This window comes from Schistocerca cancellata, chromosome 6 (genome assembly GCF_023864275.1).
Source record: "Schistocerca cancellata isolate TAMUIC-IGC-003103 chromosome 6, iqSchCanc2.1, whole genome shotgun sequence".
Lineage (NCBI taxonomy): Eukaryota > Metazoa > Arthropoda > Insecta > Orthoptera > Acrididae > Schistocerca > Schistocerca cancellata.
The window spans coordinates 588508058-588528291 of NC_064631.1; the positions used below are offsets into that span (position 1 = coordinate 588508058).

A 20234-nucleotide genomic window follows, 5' to 3' on the forward strand; every position below is an offset into this window, starting at 1 on the left:
AAAAAGACGATGGCGTTCACCTGTCGAAATCTCGTGAGCTGCCGAGGCTGTTACCCGGATGCGTTCTCGGCAACTATTTGAACATTCGATACGTCGGGAAAAGGCTCAAGTTTCAGAAATCATGTTGTACTTCAGAAAATCTTCATCAGTTCCATCAGGAGCTTATGGATAATGTGAAAACCGGAGTGTGGTGCGTAATTAGTGCAACACGAATTATTCGACCGATCTTTTTCCGCCGGTCTATCTTAAGACGGGTACGCGAACAGTACAGTGAAACGTTTTTCCACAGAACGGACCACTAACGAAAAGGCCTACAGTTATTGGGTGGTTCCTATAATCGAAAATATCCCTTGATACTGCCACAGAAGCATTGGCGGTGTGTGCTTTTGCATTGTTCTGCATGAAAGAACCATAGTGCATGATCAAATTGTGCGTGAACTCGGGTAATGTTGGTAACAGTAGGGAGCGTTTCTCTCGCAAGGGACCTGCCCCATCTTGCCACCAGGAACTGAAGACCTCGTTTCATGTCGTCTCTACATCTGTCTCATCTTTCGGAGTCTACTTACTTCTTAGTATGGAGAAATGGTCAATCAGGACTTTTTATGAAGGATTACTCTTATACAGCCAGGAGCGATGGAACGGTATATATCTTGCTGAAGGTAGACATCGCCTGCAGGGTGCTGTACGCAACTATTGTATAAAGCGATGCGTAAGGTTGGACAATGCATTTCTGTATCGTTTTTATTCACAATCAAGTTTGTTGCTTTACAGTTGTGTAACTTCTACATTACAAATGATAACCTCATAGTGCAATACATCTTATTTAACCCTTTATAAGTAATCATCAACTGAACTACCGTTTACTATAAAGCACATGAATAGTTTATCGCTTCACCATCGAATAATCTGAAGGATTCTTTCATCAGTTAACAAAGTTTCATCTAGTTTTCGCTGAAGCCTTCTATACTGTTGAGCAGTGGTTCCCATCCTGGGGGTAATTACCCCCTGAGGGGTAAAATGAAATTTTATGAGGGATGAAAACAAAAGGGTTCAAGGCCCAACGGTAGCGACCGACCGCCGTATCATCATTAGCCAATAAGCGTCATTGGATGTGGATATGGGGGGACATATGGTCAGCACACTTGTCAGTTTTCGAGACCGGAACCGCTACTTCTCAATCAAGTAGCTCCGCAATTGGCCTCACAAGGGATGAGTGCAGCCTGCTTGCCAAGAGCGCTCGGTGGACTCGGACAGTCACCAGTCTAAGCGTTAGCCAAGCCGACAGTGCTCAACTTCGGTGATCCGACGGAAACTAGTGTTACCACTGATGCAAGACCGTTGGTACTGACTACATAAGTTACTAAGAATTACAATTTTTTTTCAAATACTAGTGAACGCATGCCACAGTGAGGTGAAGGTTACACCTTGTGAAACAAATGTATGAACAGCATCTTCCGCACACAGTCCACGCACGCCGGCCGCAGTGGCCGTGCGGTTAAAGGCGCTGCAGTCTGGAACCGCAAGACCGCTACGGTCGCAGGTTCGGGCATGGATGTTTGTGATGTCCTTAGGTTAGTTAGGTTTAACTAGTTCTAAGTTCTAGGGGACTAATGACCTCAGCAGTTGAGTCCCATAGTGCTCAGAGCCATTTGAACCATTTTTGAAGTCCACGCACTACACACATACTTTGTTCCACACATGTATGATTATGAAAATGAGACATTTACATCACATGTGCTTAAATACCTCACGAAAGTCCCTTCTCTGCATGTAGTTTTCGCAACAGAGCAGAAATTGCTTCATTATTCACTTCGCAACAATAAACAGTGTAATTGATAGCACAACACACTGGTAAGTATATAAGCGATACTATACTGCTACAGTGCTAACACTGTATTATTATTATTATTATTTTGTTATTATTAATGGCGATGGTCAGACACAAAGCATTGTCAGACTGGGAACTTCCAGTTTATGTCATTTCAGAAGTAAGGAGTCCAGAAGGCACAAACAGTAGTCTTACGAATAGTGGCCACATTTTAGCTTGCTTGATTTGAAATGGGGGTGCAGGATATGGTTGCGTGGAGGAAGCATGTTTTTTAACAAGTGTCTACCCACAATGTGAATAGGCAACTTCTTTTTCGGACATGCGGAGAAATATTCCATTTGCCATTGCGGTACAGTCTCCAAATCAGCAGCTATCTCTATTTCAGTTACTCACGAGTGTACTTACTTAAACTTTCAATATTCTTTGTCTTTTGGTTGGCGACTTTTTTTAATGTCCGTTTCATTTCGTCAGAACAACATACCATTGACCACAAATGACCACACGAGACTGTACATTTCAAGAACAGAAATTTAAAATGACATGGCGTATTGTTCTGTACAGGACGGCTCGAGTGGGAGATATGGGTGGAACGGAAAAGATGATTGTCAGGAGCGATAAAAAAAGTCATGCACTGAAAGAATATGTCTGCGTTTTTTGCAGGTTCGGGTTACAAAAGGACTCTGCGGGATACATGTAGCTATATGCCGGTTTCGTAGGCAATATGGGAGGTCGCCACAAGTAATAAGATGTTAAAAAGGAACAGTGATATTGCTGTGCGAATGGAGGATAATAGAAAGAGGACAGTTGCGTGTTATAAAAGAGACAAGGGCAGACGGAAATCACAAGAGAAGCAAGATCAGACGACGTAAAGCCGTCTGCCTTGTAACAGGACTAAATTACAAGAGAGCATAATCAGAAGTGCCTCTCTGCAGGCAGATGCTGTGGGTAGTCACAAAGCATCCCTCCCACGCCTTCTGAATGGTTATTAAAAGAAAGCCGGGCACGTGTATTTGGCTAGATCGATTGGGCACGCAATGTAAAGTATTTAGGAGACTCAGGGTGAGCCGTAAGTTACGCAACCCTAAATTAAAAAAATCAAATCTTTATCAATGTACTTACAGTGTTTTGATTCACGATATATATTTTCTCATAACAGATGCTGGGAATGTCCTCCGTGTGCTGCAACACCCATCTCAACAGGATTTTTCATGTTAGCTGCTACTTTTAAGAGGGTTGCCATATTTGTGTTGCATATTTACTATTCGATGTTACGCTTCAGTTGGTCGATTGTGTGGGGATTGTTCATATTATAGACCTTTTGCTTCGAGTGCACTAAAGAAAAATGTCGGAGGGAGATAAAGCCGGAGATCTAGGCAGCCTCCGTTCACTTGAAATGACGTGTCCCCGAAAGAACACAGACATTATTGTCATTGTCCTATTCGCCGTGTGCACCATCTTGCTTCTGTTGGTAGTGTCGTTCATCAATCTCTAGCAATGCTACAAATCGCATGTTAATGTCATAGTAACGTTCAGATGTTATCGTTTCCAAAGAAAAATATAGGCCTGCAATTCTTCTGCGCGAAATTGCACGCCGAACTCCAACATTCTGTGACTGTAATGGGGTGGTAAGCGCGAGGGCTTTCTTAACTCCCAACAGCTGTCGTTCTGGCTGTTTACATAACCATTACCGAGCGAGGTGGTGCAATGGTTAGCACAACGGACTCACATTCGGGAGGACATCCTGATTTAGATTTTCCGTGATTTCCCTAAATCGCTTCAGACAAATGCCGGGATGGTTCCTTTGAAAGGACACGGCCAACTTCCTTCCCTGATCCGATGGGACCGATGACCTCGCTGTTTTGTCCCCTACCCCAAACCAACCAACCAACCATAGCCACTAGATGAAACCTCGCTCCATCAGAATAGAAAACATAGTCTAACACCCGAACACTTAGAACAAAGATACCATAGTAATGCAGTCATTTTGCTCCTCTTGGTACTTGAAGCTCAAGCGTAATGTGAACGCGATATGGACGGAGTTTCTGACCTGCGAACACTCCCGTAAGAGATTCCAGATTGTTGATAGTTATCATATCGACATTCTTAGAGAATGTTACGCGGATATTTTCCAGTGAGGCGTCAGTTAACGCCGAAGTTCGGCCGAAACGTTCCCTTTCATTCATTCATTCACACTACCAGTTTTTCTGAAACGAGCGGCTATGCTTGAAGTCGTTGGTCAGGCATCTTTGTTTCAGGCAAAGCTACCCTAAAGTCTTCCTGACATTTTAAGAACGATTGACATTTCAAGTAACTTTCAAGAATGAATACAGATTCAGCTGGGAAAACACATGTTTGATCGCACACAGCTAACTCAACACTGACATAAAAAGAGCGTGAAACTACATAGATATCACCTGCTGTGCATCTCCCGCAAGATCGATCGTTGCCAACAGAAACATTCCAGCCGGTAAGAAACTTAATTTCCCATCAGACTATTTTTGTTTAGGATTCCTCAACATTTAAAAAGACAATGAGAGTTTTTAGTTTCTCGGGGTCCACGTTGCGACTGAAAACTGAGGATTTACGCTACTTACAACGAACAGGTACACTATCTGATCAAAAGTATCCGGACACCCCAAAAACCATATGTTTTTCATATTAGGTGCATTGTGCTGCCACCTACTTCCAGTTACTCCATATCAGCAACCTCAGTAGTCATTAGACATCGTGGGAGAGCACAATGGGGCTCTCCGCGGAACTCACGACTTCGAACGTGGTCAGGTGATTGGGCGTCACTTGTGTCATACGTCCGTACGCGAGATTTCCACACTCCTAAACATCCCTAGGTCAACTGTTTCTGATGTGATAGTGAAGTGGAAACGTGAAAGAACACGTACAGCACAAAAGCGTACAGGCCGACCTCGTTTGTTGACTGACAGAGACCGCCGATAGTTGAAGAGGGTCGTAATGTCTAATAGGCACACATCTATCCAGACCATCTCTCAGGAATTCTAAACTGCATCAGGATCCACTACAAGTACTGTGACAGTTACGCGGGAGGTGAGAAAGCTGGGATTTTAATGGTCGAGCGACTGCTCAAAAGCCGCACATCACGCCGGTAAATGCCAAACGACGCCTCGCTTGGTGTAAAGAGCATAAACATTGGACGATTGAACAGTGGAAAAACGTTGTGTGGAGTGACGAATCACGGTACACAGTTTGGCGATCCGACGGCAGGGCGAATACCCGGTGAACGTCATCTGTCAGCGTGTGTAGTACCAGCAGTAAAATTCGGAGGCGGTGGTGATATGGTGTGGCCTGTTTTTTTATGGAGGTGGACTTCCACCCTTGTTGTTTTGCGTGGCACTATCACAGCGCAGGCCTACATTGATGTTTTAAGCACCTCCTTGATTCCCACTGTTGAAGAGTAATTCAGGGATGTCGATTGCATCTTTCAACATGATCGAGCACCATTCCGCCAGTGGCGGAGTGATTACACGACAAAACATCCCTGTGATGGACTGGCCTGCACAAAATCCTGACCTGAATCCTATCGAGCGCCTTTGGGATGTTTTGGAACGCCGACTTTGTGCCAGGCCTCGCGGACCGACGTCGATACCTCTCCTCAGTGCAACACATCGTGAAGAATGGGCTGCCATTCCCCAAGAAATCTTCCAACACCTGACTGAATGTATGCCTGCGAGAGTGGGTGTTCAACAGTGGGAAGCAAGAAGAAGCTTAAAACATCAATGTAGGCATATGCTGTGATAGTGCCACGCAAAACAACAAGGGGTGCAAGCCCCCTCCATGAAAAACACGACCACATCGTATCACCACCGGCTCCAAATTTTACTGTTGGCACTACACACGCTGGCAGATGACGTTCACCGGGCATTCGCAATACCCACACCCTGATTTCGGATCGCCACATTGTGTACCGTGATTCGCCACTCCACACAATGTTTTTCCAGTGTTCAATCGTTCAGTGTTTACGCTTTTTACACCAAGCGAGGCGTCGCTTGGCATTTACCGTCGTAATGTGTGGCTTATGAGCAGTCGCTCGACATGAAATCCAAGTTTTCTCACATCCCACCAAACTGTCATAGTACTTGCAGTGGATCCTGATACAGTTTGGAATTCCTGTGTGATGGTCTGGATAGATGTGTGCCTATTACACGTTACGACCCTCTTTTACTGTCGGCGGTCTCTGTCAGTCAACAGAAGAGGTCGGCCTGTGCTGTGTCCCTTCACGTTTCCACTAGACTATCAAATCGGAAACAGTGGACCTAGGGTTGTTTATGAGTGTGGAAATCTCGCGTGCAGACGAATGACTCAAGTGACGCCCAATCACCTGACCAAGTTCGAAGTCGTGAGTTCCGCGGAACGCCCCATTCTGCTCTCTCACCATGTCTTGCGACTACTGAGGTCGCTGATATGGAGTACCTGGCAGTAGGTGGCAGCACAATGCACCTCATATCAAAAACGTTTGTGTTTAATAGTGTCCGGATACTTTTGATCACATAGTGTATGTCATGCATTGCTGCATACAAAGTGTAGCTAACATATTTTTCAAATGTTGGAGGGGATCTATGTCTCGCTCCATTCTCAAGAAAGTGGATTATATAGTGCACTCCATTCCGCTTGTGTGCCCAAATAATAAAACGAGAATGGAATATTCATAACATCCTTCATATTTCATTCATCATTGCGGATGCAGACCTACGTTCGACCTCCTGCGGGAACTTCAAAGTAGCGAGAATGGAGGACATGGACAGGAACTGTAGATAGGTGGCGCTAGGTTGAAATGTGGGTCGGCCGAGTGGCGTGCAGAGATAGTCTACGCACTTCCGATAAACACTGTGTCCGGTTGATCCGTGGTGGCTTCAGAATAGGTTGTGAAAAGTTAGTGAACAGGAGACCCGAATTCGAGTCCCGGTCCGGCACACATTTTCACTCGTCGCCGCTGATTCCGCATAAAGTCTCGATGCATTTGAACTAATAGTTCCTTCCCTTTCCTTTCCTTTCTTCCCCTTCCACCTCCATTTTACGTATTATTCATAGTATTCGTCTACATTTCATTTTATTTATGTTAATTTCATGTACTGGCTCATTCCTTGACCATGGAGATTTGCACCTCAATTTGGGCCCACGGAACTGGACGTGTGAAATAAATTTTTTAAAAAATTACGCTAAAATGTACAGGAAGTTCGAAGAATATAGAATCAGCATTAATGGAGAAAGAATGTAACCAGGATTTAAAAAGTAACTAATCCCATAAGAAAAACGGGGTGTTAAATAACTATAGAAAAAGAATAACTACTATATGAGGATGGACATTGTATTCTTGATAAGCATTATACATAAAGAAAGACAAAATGAAAACAGAATAACGCTATGATATATAACTTGAATTTATACTTGTTTTTTATTTATTTTGAACTTGTTGAGAGCTTGTTTCGATGAAAGTACGAAAATGATTAAGCCTCTCGGAGCATATAAACTGATTTACCTCATTTACCTTCACATTAACAAACTATGTACACTAACAACTTCATTTCATCTGCTTTCTTTGTTGATTTTGTCTTTTTATTCTCGTACTCATTCATTTCCTCCCTATCATTTTTGCCTTGTTTTTTTTCCTTTTTTTTCCAGTGCTCATTCATCTTCTATACATTATTTTTCTTTCTTCACTTTGTACCACTGCTATTTATATTTTTATTGTTTAATACCTTGGTCGTCTTGGAAGGTGAGGACCGTCTTTGTAAATGAGTTTTGGCTCCGATTCCTGATTATTTCGTATTCTTACTTTCCAGTTATTTTCATATTTCTGTAATCCAGGCTGTGCTGAAGCATTTTTCCAGAAATATATGAGTATTTGTTTTGTTAGCTTGTCTTCTTTCACTCGGGAGAGCTCACCAAAAAAGAATAACCCTTCCTTCGTCTTTACCTCCAATAGTTCACATTTTGGTAGATCTCTTCATTGTTTTCAATTTTCCAGTTCTCTTTTCTTTGTTTTTCGTGTATAATTTATTTTTCTAAAGTACCATCTTCCAGGAACCTTTAGACTATCCAACTTGTAGCTCAGAGTTAAGCATTCTCATGCATATAAACATTTCAGCTAGTGCCATTATGGAATAGAATTTTAATTTAGTATTTCTCGGTGTACACATTGTGTTGTAAATGTGTTTAGTTAAGCAATATCTTCATTCTATTGTATTAATTCTTACATCTATTGCAGATTTTTCCAATTTGCCTTCTATTTACAATACTTTAACGCTATTAAGTGTGTCATACTGTCTCTGTCTGCGAGAATATGTGTGGGTTTTCGTTCTCTTTTTTAACTTTCTTTGTTTTCGGTTAACTCATGTCAAGCGTAAAAAAGGGACTGACAATGAACTCATTCGTAAAAGCGAAATGATGTTCTTTACTTGTTTTAACGGTCCTAATAACATTTTTAATTCGTTTCACTCGACTGGTTTTATCCGAGAGTCGCTATTTTTCGTAGAAACAAGATAAAGTCATACTGCGTGGCTGATTCTGTCACATGAAATAAGCTCCGATAAACAGTTTTTCCGTAGAACAGAAGTTCAGGGCGTTATTGAAATGCCAGATCAATTATGGCAGCTCGATGAGATATTTTTCGGCCACCACGACGAGGATGCAACCAGCTTCTCTCTCTCTCTCTCTCTCTCTCTCTCTCTCTCTCTCTCTCTCCCCCTCTCTACCTCTCCCCCCCCAGTCCCTCCCGCCCTCTCTCCCTCCATCCCTCTCTCCCTCCATCCCTCTCTCCCTCCATCCCCCCCCCCCCCCACACACACACACACACTTTGTACTAAATCTGTAACTGGATCTTGGCAGTTCGTGCAAGATTGTTTCACCGATAGTGAAATCGTGCATCCACTCGTCAGATCTGAGAACACGAAAAGCTGCTAAATATAACATCGCTCAACAGTAAAACGCAGAATATAAAGCAAAATATACCGGTATCCGTGTCAGACAGGAGGCAAATGAGTTATTCGATTATGTCTCAGTCGTCTGCTGTTTTCCCAGCTAGTCGATTGAACTGTTTTGCCGATTAACCTAGCGTCTTACCACGTGCAAGGAAAAATTACATGGTGCCAGTTACCGCCAAAGTATAGACGTTCTGTTGAAATTTGTCACGTCTGTCGCCGTTGCCAATATAATAACTGAACGTCGCGCCAGACGGGCTGAATAAACGACTAAAAAACTGATTTGCTGTGGCGGGACACGTCATTACAGTACACCATGGCTTCCTATTAAAGGATATGATGAGTTGGCAAGTTCATGCCCAATTAACATTAGCTACTGTACGTGATGCCACAAAAAATATGCACAATATTGCGATAGATAAACTCCCGTGGTCCTTGCAAACGATCTGTTCAGAACGGCTGCCTAAATTTAATTCATGACCCGTTTGATAACCACTACTGAACGATGGCCTCATCTGGCTCATCATGCATTATGTTCTTCAACTTTACGTGTCCTACTGTCTCTGCCTGTTTTCTTATGTCCTCTATCAAACATTCACTTGGTCGTCATTTTGATATTTCATTATCTCCTGTGTTCAAGCAAAGAATTTTATTGGCCCATCTACCACCCACTCCACGACTGCATGTGGCCGCCCACTTCCATCTAATTTTCGTTAAAAATAGCTTATTCCTGGCGTTTTGATTCAAATTTTTGAATATTATTAATTATTATTATTCATGGATTTGGCATAAATTTAGTGTGTCCAGTATACTTCATGTTGTTTCGCTAAGACAGAAGTGTGCTTCGTTTGAACACTATCTGTGTAAGTAGGCTGTTTATGTTTTCTTTATGTAAGTAGGCTGTTTATGTTTTCTTATTGGCAACGTTACGTAGCGCTCTATATGAAAATTACTGGCTGTGCTGTGTGCAGTCTGTGGCTAGTTTGCATTGTTATCTGCCATTGTAGTGTTGGGCAGCTGGATGTGAACAGCGCGTAGCGTTGCGCAGTTGGAGGTGAGCCGCCAGCAGTGGTGGATGTGGGGAGAGAGATGGCGGAGTTTTGAAATTTGTTATACTGGATATTATGAACTGCTATGTATATTATGGTTTTTCAACACTATTAAGGTAAATACATTGTTTGTTCTCTATTAAAATCTTTCATTTGCTAACTATGCCTATCAGTAGTTAGTGCCTTCCGTAGTTTGAATCTTTTATTTAGCTGGCAGTAGTGGCGCTCGCTGTATTGCAGTAGTTCGAGTAACGAAGATTTTTGGTGAGGTAAGTGATTTGTGAAAGGTACAGGTTAATGTTAGTCAGGGCCATTCCTTTGTAGGGATTTCTGAAAGTCAGATTGCGTTGCGCTAAAAAATATTGTGTGTCAGTTTAAGCACAGTCTTGTATAATTGTTCTAAGGGGACGTTTCATACTGTTCAAAAGTATCTGGACACCTGTTAAAGGACATTAACATGAGGTATGTCCACACTTCGCCATTGTAACAGAGGACACATTCAATGAGATGTCTTGAGGGACATTCAGTGAAATATCTGATTGTACGCTGAAGAGCCAAAGAAACTGGTACACCTGCCTAATATCGTGTGGAGCTCCACGAGCACTCAGAAGTGCTGCAACACGACGTGGCATGGACTCGACTAATGTCTGAAGCAGTGCTGGAGGAAATTGACACCATGAATCTTGCAGGGCTCTCCATAAATCGATAAGAGTATGAAGGGGTGGATATCTCTTCTGAATAGCACGTTGCAAGGCATTCCAGATATGCTCAATAATGTTCATGTCTGGGGAGTTTGGCGGCCAGCGGAAGTGTTTAAACTCAGAAGCGTGTTCCTGGAGTCACTCTGTTGCAATTCTGGAAGTGTGTGTGTGTGTGGGGAGGGGGGGGGGGGGTCGCATTGTTGTGCTGGAATTGTCCAAGTCCGTCGGAATGCACAGTGGAAATGAATGGATGCAAGTAATCAGACAGGATGCTTACGTACGTGTCACCTATCAGAGTCGTATCTAGAAGTATCAGGGGCCCCATGTTACTCCAACTGCACACGCCCCATATCATTACAGAGCCTCCACCAGCTTGAACAGTCCCCTGCTGACATGCGGGGTCAGTGATTTAATGAAGTTAACTCCATACTCGATACAATTTGAAACGAGACTCGTCCGACCACGCAACATGTTTCCAGTCATCCAAAGTCCAATGTCGGTGTTGACGGACCCAGGCGAGGTGTAAGCTCTGTGTCGTGCGATCATGTTTCGTTGAACGGTTCGCACACTGACACTTATTAATGGCTCAGCATTGAAATCTGCAGCAATTTGCGGAAATGTTGCACTTCTGTCACGTTGAACGATTCTCTTCAGTCGTCGTTGGTTCCTATTCTAGCAGGATCTTTTTCGAGCCGCAACGATGTCGGAGATTTGACATTTTATCGGATTAATGATATTCACGGTACACTCGTGAAATGGTCGTACGGGAAAATCGCCACTTCATCGCTACATTTGAGATGTTGACACCCATTACTCGGGCGCCGACTGTAACACCATGTTCAAACTCACTAAAATCTTGATAACCTGCCACTGTAGCAGCAGTAACCGATCTAACAACAGCGCCAGGCACTTGTTGTCTTCTACAGGCATTGCCGACGGCAGTACCGTATTCTGGCTGCTTACGCATCTCTGCATTTAAATATGCATGCCTCTGCTACGAGGTGCATTCAAGTTCTAAGGCCTCCGATTTTTTTTCTAATTAACTACTCACCCGAAATCGATGAAACTGGCGTTACTTCTCGACGTAATCGCCCTGCAGACGTACACATTTTTCTCAACGCTGACGCCATGATTCCATGGCAGCGGCGAAGGCTTCTTTAGGAGTCTGTTTCGACCACTGGAAAATCGCTGAGGCAATAGCAGCACGGCTGGTGAATGTGCGGCCACGGAGGGTATCTTTCATTGTTGGAAAAAGCCAAAAGTCACTAGGAGCCAGGTCAGGTGAGTAGGGAGCATGAGGAATCACTTCAAAGTTGTTATCACGAAGAAACTGTTGCGTAACGTTAGCTCGATGTGCGGGTGCGTTATCTTGGTGAAACAGCACACGCGCAGCCCTTCCAGGACGTTTTTGTTGCAGTGCAGGAAGGAATTTGTTCTTCAAAACATTTTCGTAGGATGCACCTGTTACCGTAGTGCCCTTTGGAACGCAATGGGTAGGGATTACGCCATCGCTGTCCCAGAACATGGACACCATCATTTTTTCAGCACTGGCGGTTACCCGAAATTTTTTTGGTGGCGGTGAATCTGTGTGCTTCCATTGAGCTGACTGGCGCTTTGTTTCTGGATTGAAAAAGGCATCCGCGTCTCATCCATTGTCACAACCGACGAAAAGAAAGTCCCATTCATGCTGTCATTGCGCGTCAACATTGCTTGGCAACATGCCACACGGGCAGCCATGTGGTCGTCCGTCAGCATTCGTGGCACCCACCTGGATGACACTTTTCGCATTTTCAGGTCGTCATGCAGGATTGTGTGCACAGAACCCACAGAAATGCCAACTCTAGGGGCGATCTGTTCAACAGTCATTCGGCGATCCGTCAAAACAATAATCTCCACTTTCTCGATCATGTCGTCAGACCGGCTTGTGCGAGCCTGAGGTTGTTTCGGTTTGTTGTCACACGATGTTCTGCCTTCATTAAACTGTCGCACCCACGAACGCACATTCGACACATCCATAACTCCATCACCACATGTCTCCTTCAACTGTCGATGAATTTCAACTGGTTTCACACCACGCAAATTCAGAAAACGAATGATTGCACGCTGTTCAAGTAAGGAAAACGTTGCCATTTTAAGTATTTAAAACAGTTCTCATTCTCGCCGCTGGCGGTAAAATTCCATCTGCCGTACGGTGCTGCCATCTCTGGGACGTATTGACAATGAACGCGGCCTCATTTTAAAACAATGCGCATGTTTCTATCTCTTTCCAGTCCGGAGAAAAAAAATCGGAGACCTTAGAACTTGAATGCACCTCGTAGTTTCTTTGGCGCTTGAGTGTATATGGAGGAATTTCAACCGATTCTCCCTCAAGACCCGAAACCAGAGAAGGTAGAGGTGTTGGATTCTGGGGTCTGGAGCAAAGTCGACGTTGTGATTGATCCCAGAGGCGTTCCATTGGGTTCAGGCCGGGACTCTGGGCAGGCCAGTCCATTTCAGGACTGATATTGTTCACAAATCGTTGCCTCACATATTGTGCTTTATGACATGGTGCATTATCATGCCGATACTACTCCTCTGCTGTACACAGTAGACAGTACTGTAAAACGCACTCATATCCTTCAACATTTCGCCTTATCACAATATGGAGACCAAACCCTAACCACGGAAAATACCCCCATACCGTAACGCCATCCCCTCCGTATCTCACTGTTGGCACTCATCTGCTGGCAGGTAACATTCTCCAGCCATTCACCAAACCCAAGCTCTTCCATCGGTTTTCCACGAGGTATAGAGTTATTCATCACTCCAAATTTCGAGTCATCCACTTTCCAGTTGCATCGGTCTTTATACCACGTCTAGCATCGCTACTGCAGAAACGTATCAGGAGCTGCTCGACAGTTGTAACCGTTCCTTCTAGCTCCCTGTGCACTGTCATTGTGCTAGATGGGTTGCTGGTAGAACTCGTGAACCATTCGAAATGGGGCATATGTCCGTATGAAGTTCATTTGCTTCAAATAATCCTGTAATATCCCAGAATATTGACCATTGCTCCTGGGACATCCTGTATTATATGACTTATGGGACATCCTGTATTATATGACTTCTTGAAACATACATCCCCGGAGTTTTAACAATAAACTTCTGCGTGACGCATAACACCGTCTCTTCTAGTGTCAACTGCTGTAATTTGATGAGTGTCTCCTTGAGGCTGTCATTGTTACTTAACAAATAGGTGCTGCTCTTTTTTGGATTTTCTCAGTTTCCTTTATCAGTCGTACCCGAAGAGGTCTCCAGAGTCACAAAAAAATCCGTACGAGTAGGCCTTGGAAGGCCCAACGGCACCGACCGGCCGCCAAGTCGGCCTCAGCCCACAGGCGTCACTGATTGCGGATACGGAGGGGCATGTGGTCAGCACACCGCTCTCCCGGACGTCTGTCGGTTTACGAGACCGAGCCGCTACTTATCAATCGAGTAGCTCCGCAGTTTGCCTCACAAGAGCTGAGTGCACCCCGCTGGCCAACAGCGCTAGGCAGACCGGATGGTCACCAATCCAAGTGCTATCCCAGTCCGACGGTGCTTAACTTCGGTGATCTGACGGGAACCGGTGTTACCACTGCGTCAAGGCCGTTGGCCCAGAGTGACAAGCAGTAGTCTAAAATCGGACAGACAAAAGTTCTGTAAGCTACCTGCCTTTATGGATAAATTACATTTACTTTCAATGAATTTTAGTCTGGTACCTGCCTTTTCTACAGTTGGTTGCATGTAGTTCTTCCCTTAAGTATCTCGGGAAGCATACTTATAGCTATTTTACGACTGTGCCTATTTCCAGTGAGCGCTAGCAATCGTGTAATCGAACAATAATCGACTTTTTCGCCCATTTATGCTCAGAATCTAATTTCTATTCACGCGAAGACAAAAAAAAGACGCACCACAAAGGAATAATTCGAATGGGACAGAAATCAGAAGATATAATGTGCACGTACAGACAAACAAATTATTACTACTTCAGCAAAATTGGATGATTCGTTGAAGAGAAAAAGCTTCAAGAGCAAGTCAGTAATACGTTGGTCCACCTCTGGGCCTTATGAAAGCAGATATTCGGCTTGGTATTGATTGACAGAGTTGTTGGATGTCCTCCTGAGGGATGTCGTGCCAGATTCTGTCCAATTGGCGCTTTAGAATGTCAAAATAACGATTTGGTTGGAGGGCCTGTCCATAATGCTCTAAACGTTCTCAGTTGGGGAGAGATCTGGTGATCTTGTTGGTCAAGGTGGGGTTTGGCAAGCACGAACACAAGCAGTAGAAAATCTCGCCCTGTCAAAATAACGAGCTTGTTGGAGAGACTGTCCATAATGCTCCAAACGTTCTCGGTAGGGTTCAAATGGTTCAAATGATTCTGAGCACTATGGGACTATCTGTGGTCATCAGTCGCCTAGAACTTAGAACTACTTAAACCTAACTAACCTAAGGACATCACACCCATCCATGCCCGAGGCAGGATTCGAACCTGCGACCGTAGCAGCAGCAGCGCGGTTCCAGACTGTAGCGCCTAGAACCGCTCGGCCACTCCGGCCGGCCGTGTTGTTGCCCTTCATAGCAAGTCACCATGGGGCTTACATTCCAGCCATATAATGCCTGCCCGCACAAGGCGAGAGTTTCTACTGCTTGTCTTTTTGCTTGCCTAACCCCACCTTGGCCACCAAGGTCTGTCGCCTGATCTGTCCCCAATTCAGAAGTTTGGATCATTATGAGCAGGGCCCTCCAGCCAGCTCGGGATTTTGACGATCTGACGAGTCGAATGGACTGAATCTGGCTCGATGTCCGTCAGGAGGACGCCCAACAACTCTATCAATAAATACCAAGCCGAATAACTGCTTGCGTAGGGGCCAGAGTTGGACCAACACGTTATTGACTTGACCAATTTACGAAGCTCTCTCTCTCTCTTGAATAAATCATCCATTCTTTAAAAAATTCTAATGATTTCTTTGCCTGTGGATTCAAATCACATCTACCGATTTCCATCCTAATTGGATAAGTCCTTAGTGGTGTGTCATTTCCTTCGTCTTCGATTGTAGGATTGGTGCCGGCCGCGGTGGCCGAACGGTTCTAGGCGCTTCAGTCCGGAACCGCGCGACTGCCACGGTCGCAGGTTCGAATCCTGCCTCGGGCGTGGATGTGTGTGATGTCCTTAGGTTAGTTAGGTTTAAGTAGTTCTAAGTTCTAGGGGACTGATGACCTCAGATGTTAAGTCCCATAGTGATCAAAGCAATTTTAACCATTTTGTAGAATTGGTCAACTGTCAGTTTTCACCAAGCGTTGATTCCACGTAAATCTCCCTGTATTTTGCTGCAAATTACTGACGTTGCGATTTAAAAAAATGGTTCATATTGCTGTAAGCGCTATGGGACTTAACATCAGAGGTCATCAGCCCCTAGACTTAGAACTACTTAAACCTAACTAACCTAACAACAGCACACACATCCATGCACGAGGCAGGTTTCGAACATGCGCCTGTAGCAGCAGCGCTGTTCCAGATCGAAGCGCCTAGAACCGCTCGGCCACAGCGGCCGGCTGTGACTTAAAAACAGAACACTATCATGTACGAGCGGCATCGCTGTGCTGTCGTCATTACACGTCAGAGTATTTATATTTACCGTTGCCCTGCAACACTCATGTTTTCATTCGACGATACATCGCTTTGAGCTAAGAGGCCAAAATGTTTCACCTGAAGCATTGACTCTTGCCGGTTAATAGCTGATGCTCTACACTCACGGAACACAGAAGATTTCTTCCTCCTGATGCTAATTTATTTGCAAATACTGTAGATTCAGTTGCCATTTGCTGGACACAGCACACATTCAGAGTAGCAGTGGTTCTTATTTAGTTGCGACGTGCTGCATGATCATATGGGAAAATCCAGTCTCTCAGGTTCTACATCTTTGTTACAGCTCTCGTATTTCTCGTAGAACAGCTTCAAAAATCTGCCCTTTCACACCAAAGGATCGTTAATTGCGAACAGCAGTTCGGGCACTGCTAGTGCTCTCCAGCTTCAAAGTCTAGCTTCCAATTAACCATTCTCGTTTGATATTAAGGTCCTGTTTCTGAAACGTCACACCTCTAGAGTCTAGATGCTCCGATTTCACTAACGTCTTTTCCTGCCAACTACATACGGCGTCATTAAGCCACAGCACACACTGTCATCTCATGTGACCACGCTTGTAGCTCACCAAACTCGCAGAAATTTGCTCGCTGAATGGCGTTGTTTGTCACGGCGATTGGAACACGAGGCTAGCAGGTTATTTAGATAGCATTTCTTCTGCGGGATTCATATACAGTTCGTCGTCATTTATTTTAATCAACAATTTTCGTTGGAAAAGGGTACTTAAAGAAAATAAAGTAATCAAATGAAACTACACTCCTGGAAATGGAAAAAAGAACACATTGACACCGGTGTGTCAGACCCACCATACTTGCTCCGGACACTGCGAGAGGGCTGTACAAGCAATGATCACACGCACGGCACAGCGGACACACCAGGAACCGCGGTGTTGGCCGTCGAATGGCGCTAGCTGCGCAGCATTTGTGCACCGCCGCCGTCAGTGTCAGCCAGTTTGCCGTGGCATACGGAGCTCCATCGCAGTCTTTAACACTGGTAGCATGCCACGACAGCGTGGACGTGAACCGTATGTGCAGTTGACGGACTTTGAGCGAGGGCGTATAGTGGGCATGCGGGAGGCCGGGTGGACGTACCGCCGAATTGCTCAACACGTGGGGCGTGAGGTCTCCACAGTACATCGATGTTGTCGCCAGTGGTCGGCGGAAGGTGCACGTGCCCGTCGACCTGGGACCGGACCGCAGCGACGCACGGATGCACGCCAAGACCGTAGGATCCTACGCAGTGCCGTAGGGGACCGCACCGCCACTTCCCAGCAAATTAGGGACACTGTTGCTCCTGGAGTATCGGCGAGGACCATTCGCAACCGTCTCCATGAAGCTGGGCTACGGTCCCGCACACCGTTAGGCCGTCTTCCGCTCACGCCCCAACATCGTGCAGCCCGCCTCCAGTGGTGTCGCGACAGGCGTGAATGGAGGGACGAATGGAGACGTGTCGTCTTCAGCGATGAGAGTCGCTTCTGCCTTGGTACCAATGATGGTCGTATGCGTGTTTGGCGCCGTGCAGGTGAGCGCCACAATCAGGACTGCATACGACCGAGGCACACAGGGCCAACACCCGGCATCATGGTGTGGGGAGCGATCTCCTACACTGGCCGTACACCACTGGTGATCGTCGAGGGGACACTGAATAGTGCACGTTATATCCAAACCGTCATCGAACCCATCGTTCTACCATTCCTAAACCGGCAAGGGAACTTGCTGTTCCAACAGCACAATGCACGTCCGCATGTATCCCGTGCCACCCAACGTGCTCTAGAAGGTGTAAGTCAACTACCCTGGCCAGCAAGATCTCCGGATCTGTCCCCCATTGAGCATGTTTGGGACTGGATGAAGCGTCGTCTCACGCGGTCTGCACGTCCAGCACGAACCTTGGTCCAACTGCGGCGCCAGGTGGAAATGGCATGGCAAGCCATTCCACAGGACTACATCCAGCATCTCTACGATCGTCTCCATGGGAGAATAGCAGCCTGCATTGCTGCGAAAGGTGGATATACACTGTACTAGTGCCGACATTGTGCATGCTCTGTTGCCTGTGTCTATGTGCCTGTGGTTCTGTCAGTGTGATCATGTGATGTATCTGACCCCAGGAATGTGTCAATAAAGTTTCCCCTTCCTCGGACAATGAATTCACGGTGTTCTTATTTCAATTTCCAGGAGTGTATATTGTTTCAGAGACCTTTGGTTCCAGAGACCTTTTCAAGTTTCAAATATCTATAATGTATATATGCAGACTGAAGTGACGAATGAAAATTTGTACCAAGGCTGGGATTCGATCCTGGGTCTGTTGCTCACTAGGCAGATGTGCTTACCACAGAGGCGTTACACAACAGTCCGCAGCTCGTGGTCGTGCGGTAGCGTTCTCGCTTCCCACGCCCGGGTTCGATTCCCGGCGCGGTCAGGGATTTTCTCTGCCTCGTGATGACTGGGTGTTGTGTGCTGTCCTTAGGTTAGTTAGGTTTAAGTAGTTCTAAGTTCTAGGGGACTGGTGACCATAGATGTTTAGTCCCATAGTGCTCAGAGCCATTCTCCATCAACATCTACGTTTACATCCACACTCTGCGAACCACCGTGAAGTGCATGGCACAGTGTACGGCCCACTGTGCTACTTATTGGGGCTCTTTCTCGTTACACGTATGGAGCGTCCAGTTGTGCAAGCCACTGTGCCCAGGGGGGTATAAAGCACATCTTTCCTGTTTCTCTTTCACCAATACTTCGGCTGGTGCAATAATGTCACGAGAAGTTTCCTACTGCTATTATGTATTAGTGTTTTCTCTCACGAATTAAAAGTCTTTCGCTTAGTGAAGATTACCAGTGTAATATCACTTCATCATTATACTTCTTGCTTTGTTTTTCCGATTACAAGAAAATGTTTAAAACTGTCATTTGGCTTGAAGATTCTTACCTTTTTATCCTCCAGAAATGTCTCGTGAATTCGCTGTGTTGTTTCTTACGTCCTTCTGGTTATCTCTTGCAAGTTAGCTTTCAAGTTTCTCCATGAATTTGCGCTTTATTTATCTACATAATTAACCCTGTGATCCATTGTACTGTGCATGGTGGAAGGTACATAGTACCAATATTACCATTTTTTTCTTGATCCATTCGCATGTGGAGCGAGGGAAAGTGGGTCTCACCGTGTCTCGTTACATACTCAAATCTCCCGTACCTTATTCTTACGGTGAGATGTACGTCGGAGAATTATATCTTTTGGATAATATTATCAACTATCGGTTGTCAAGATTTATCCAACTGAGTTTCGCAAGAATAACTGCACCTTTCTTCCGAAGGCGCCTGAGCATCTCCGATGCACTTTCACGTGGGCTTTATTGATCTGTTTTAACCCTGGAAAAGTGTCTCTTTAAATTCGTTCGACGTCACCTGTCGTATTAACTTTTTAAGGATTCCAAACGCTGGAGTAATATTTTAGAATCGGTCGAACTACTGTCTGGTATGTGGTTTATTCTTCAGATAACCAAATTTCTCCGAAACTTTCTCAACAAATCTAGTGTTCCAACGGCCGCTCGATTTCTCACGATATTTCCTACGGTATTCATTTACCGTAAATATTCCGTATCACTCAATCTATACGTTTCTTGAACTGAGTACTTAAATAGTATTTTGGAGAGTTTTTTCCTGTTAACACGGTAAATATATCCTCATTAGGCCATTTCCACTGAATTTTGCGCAAGGTGTTGTTTTTATTATTTCTGTTCATTGACAGAATACTTTCAGTTACAAATTCCAACATTTCAAAATAATGAAGTTTGCGGAATAAGATTTGCTGTACAGTGTACTGATGACAGAAGTATTGCCTCAGTTTGTTTTGAAATTAGGAAGTGTTAACAGATTACGCTCCTAATACAAGCGCAGCATAACCTACGGAATATCCTGGGAGAGCACCTGGAGAAGGAACGAACAAGCAGCAGCTTCAATTAGTCCACAGCTCATTACAGTGAAATGATTTTTGTAGGAAAGTCATTTAAATTCATATAATTTAAACTGTAATCTGTCTTAAACTCGCCATTATCTGAAT

At 44.8% G+C, this 20234-nt stretch overlaps 1 protein-coding gene and 1 pseudogene across 3 annotated transcripts in view; one reads left to right on the top strand and one right to left on the bottom strand.

Moving 5' to 3' along the window:
• LOC126191060 (ERC protein 2-like) overlaps window positions 1–20234 on the top strand; it is a 446691-nt gene that overhangs the window by 29040 nt on the left and 397417 nt on the right. The gene's annotated exons all lie outside the window — the stretch shown is intronic.
• On the bottom strand, window positions 14043–14160 carry LOC126089781 (5S ribosomal RNA; annotated as a pseudogene).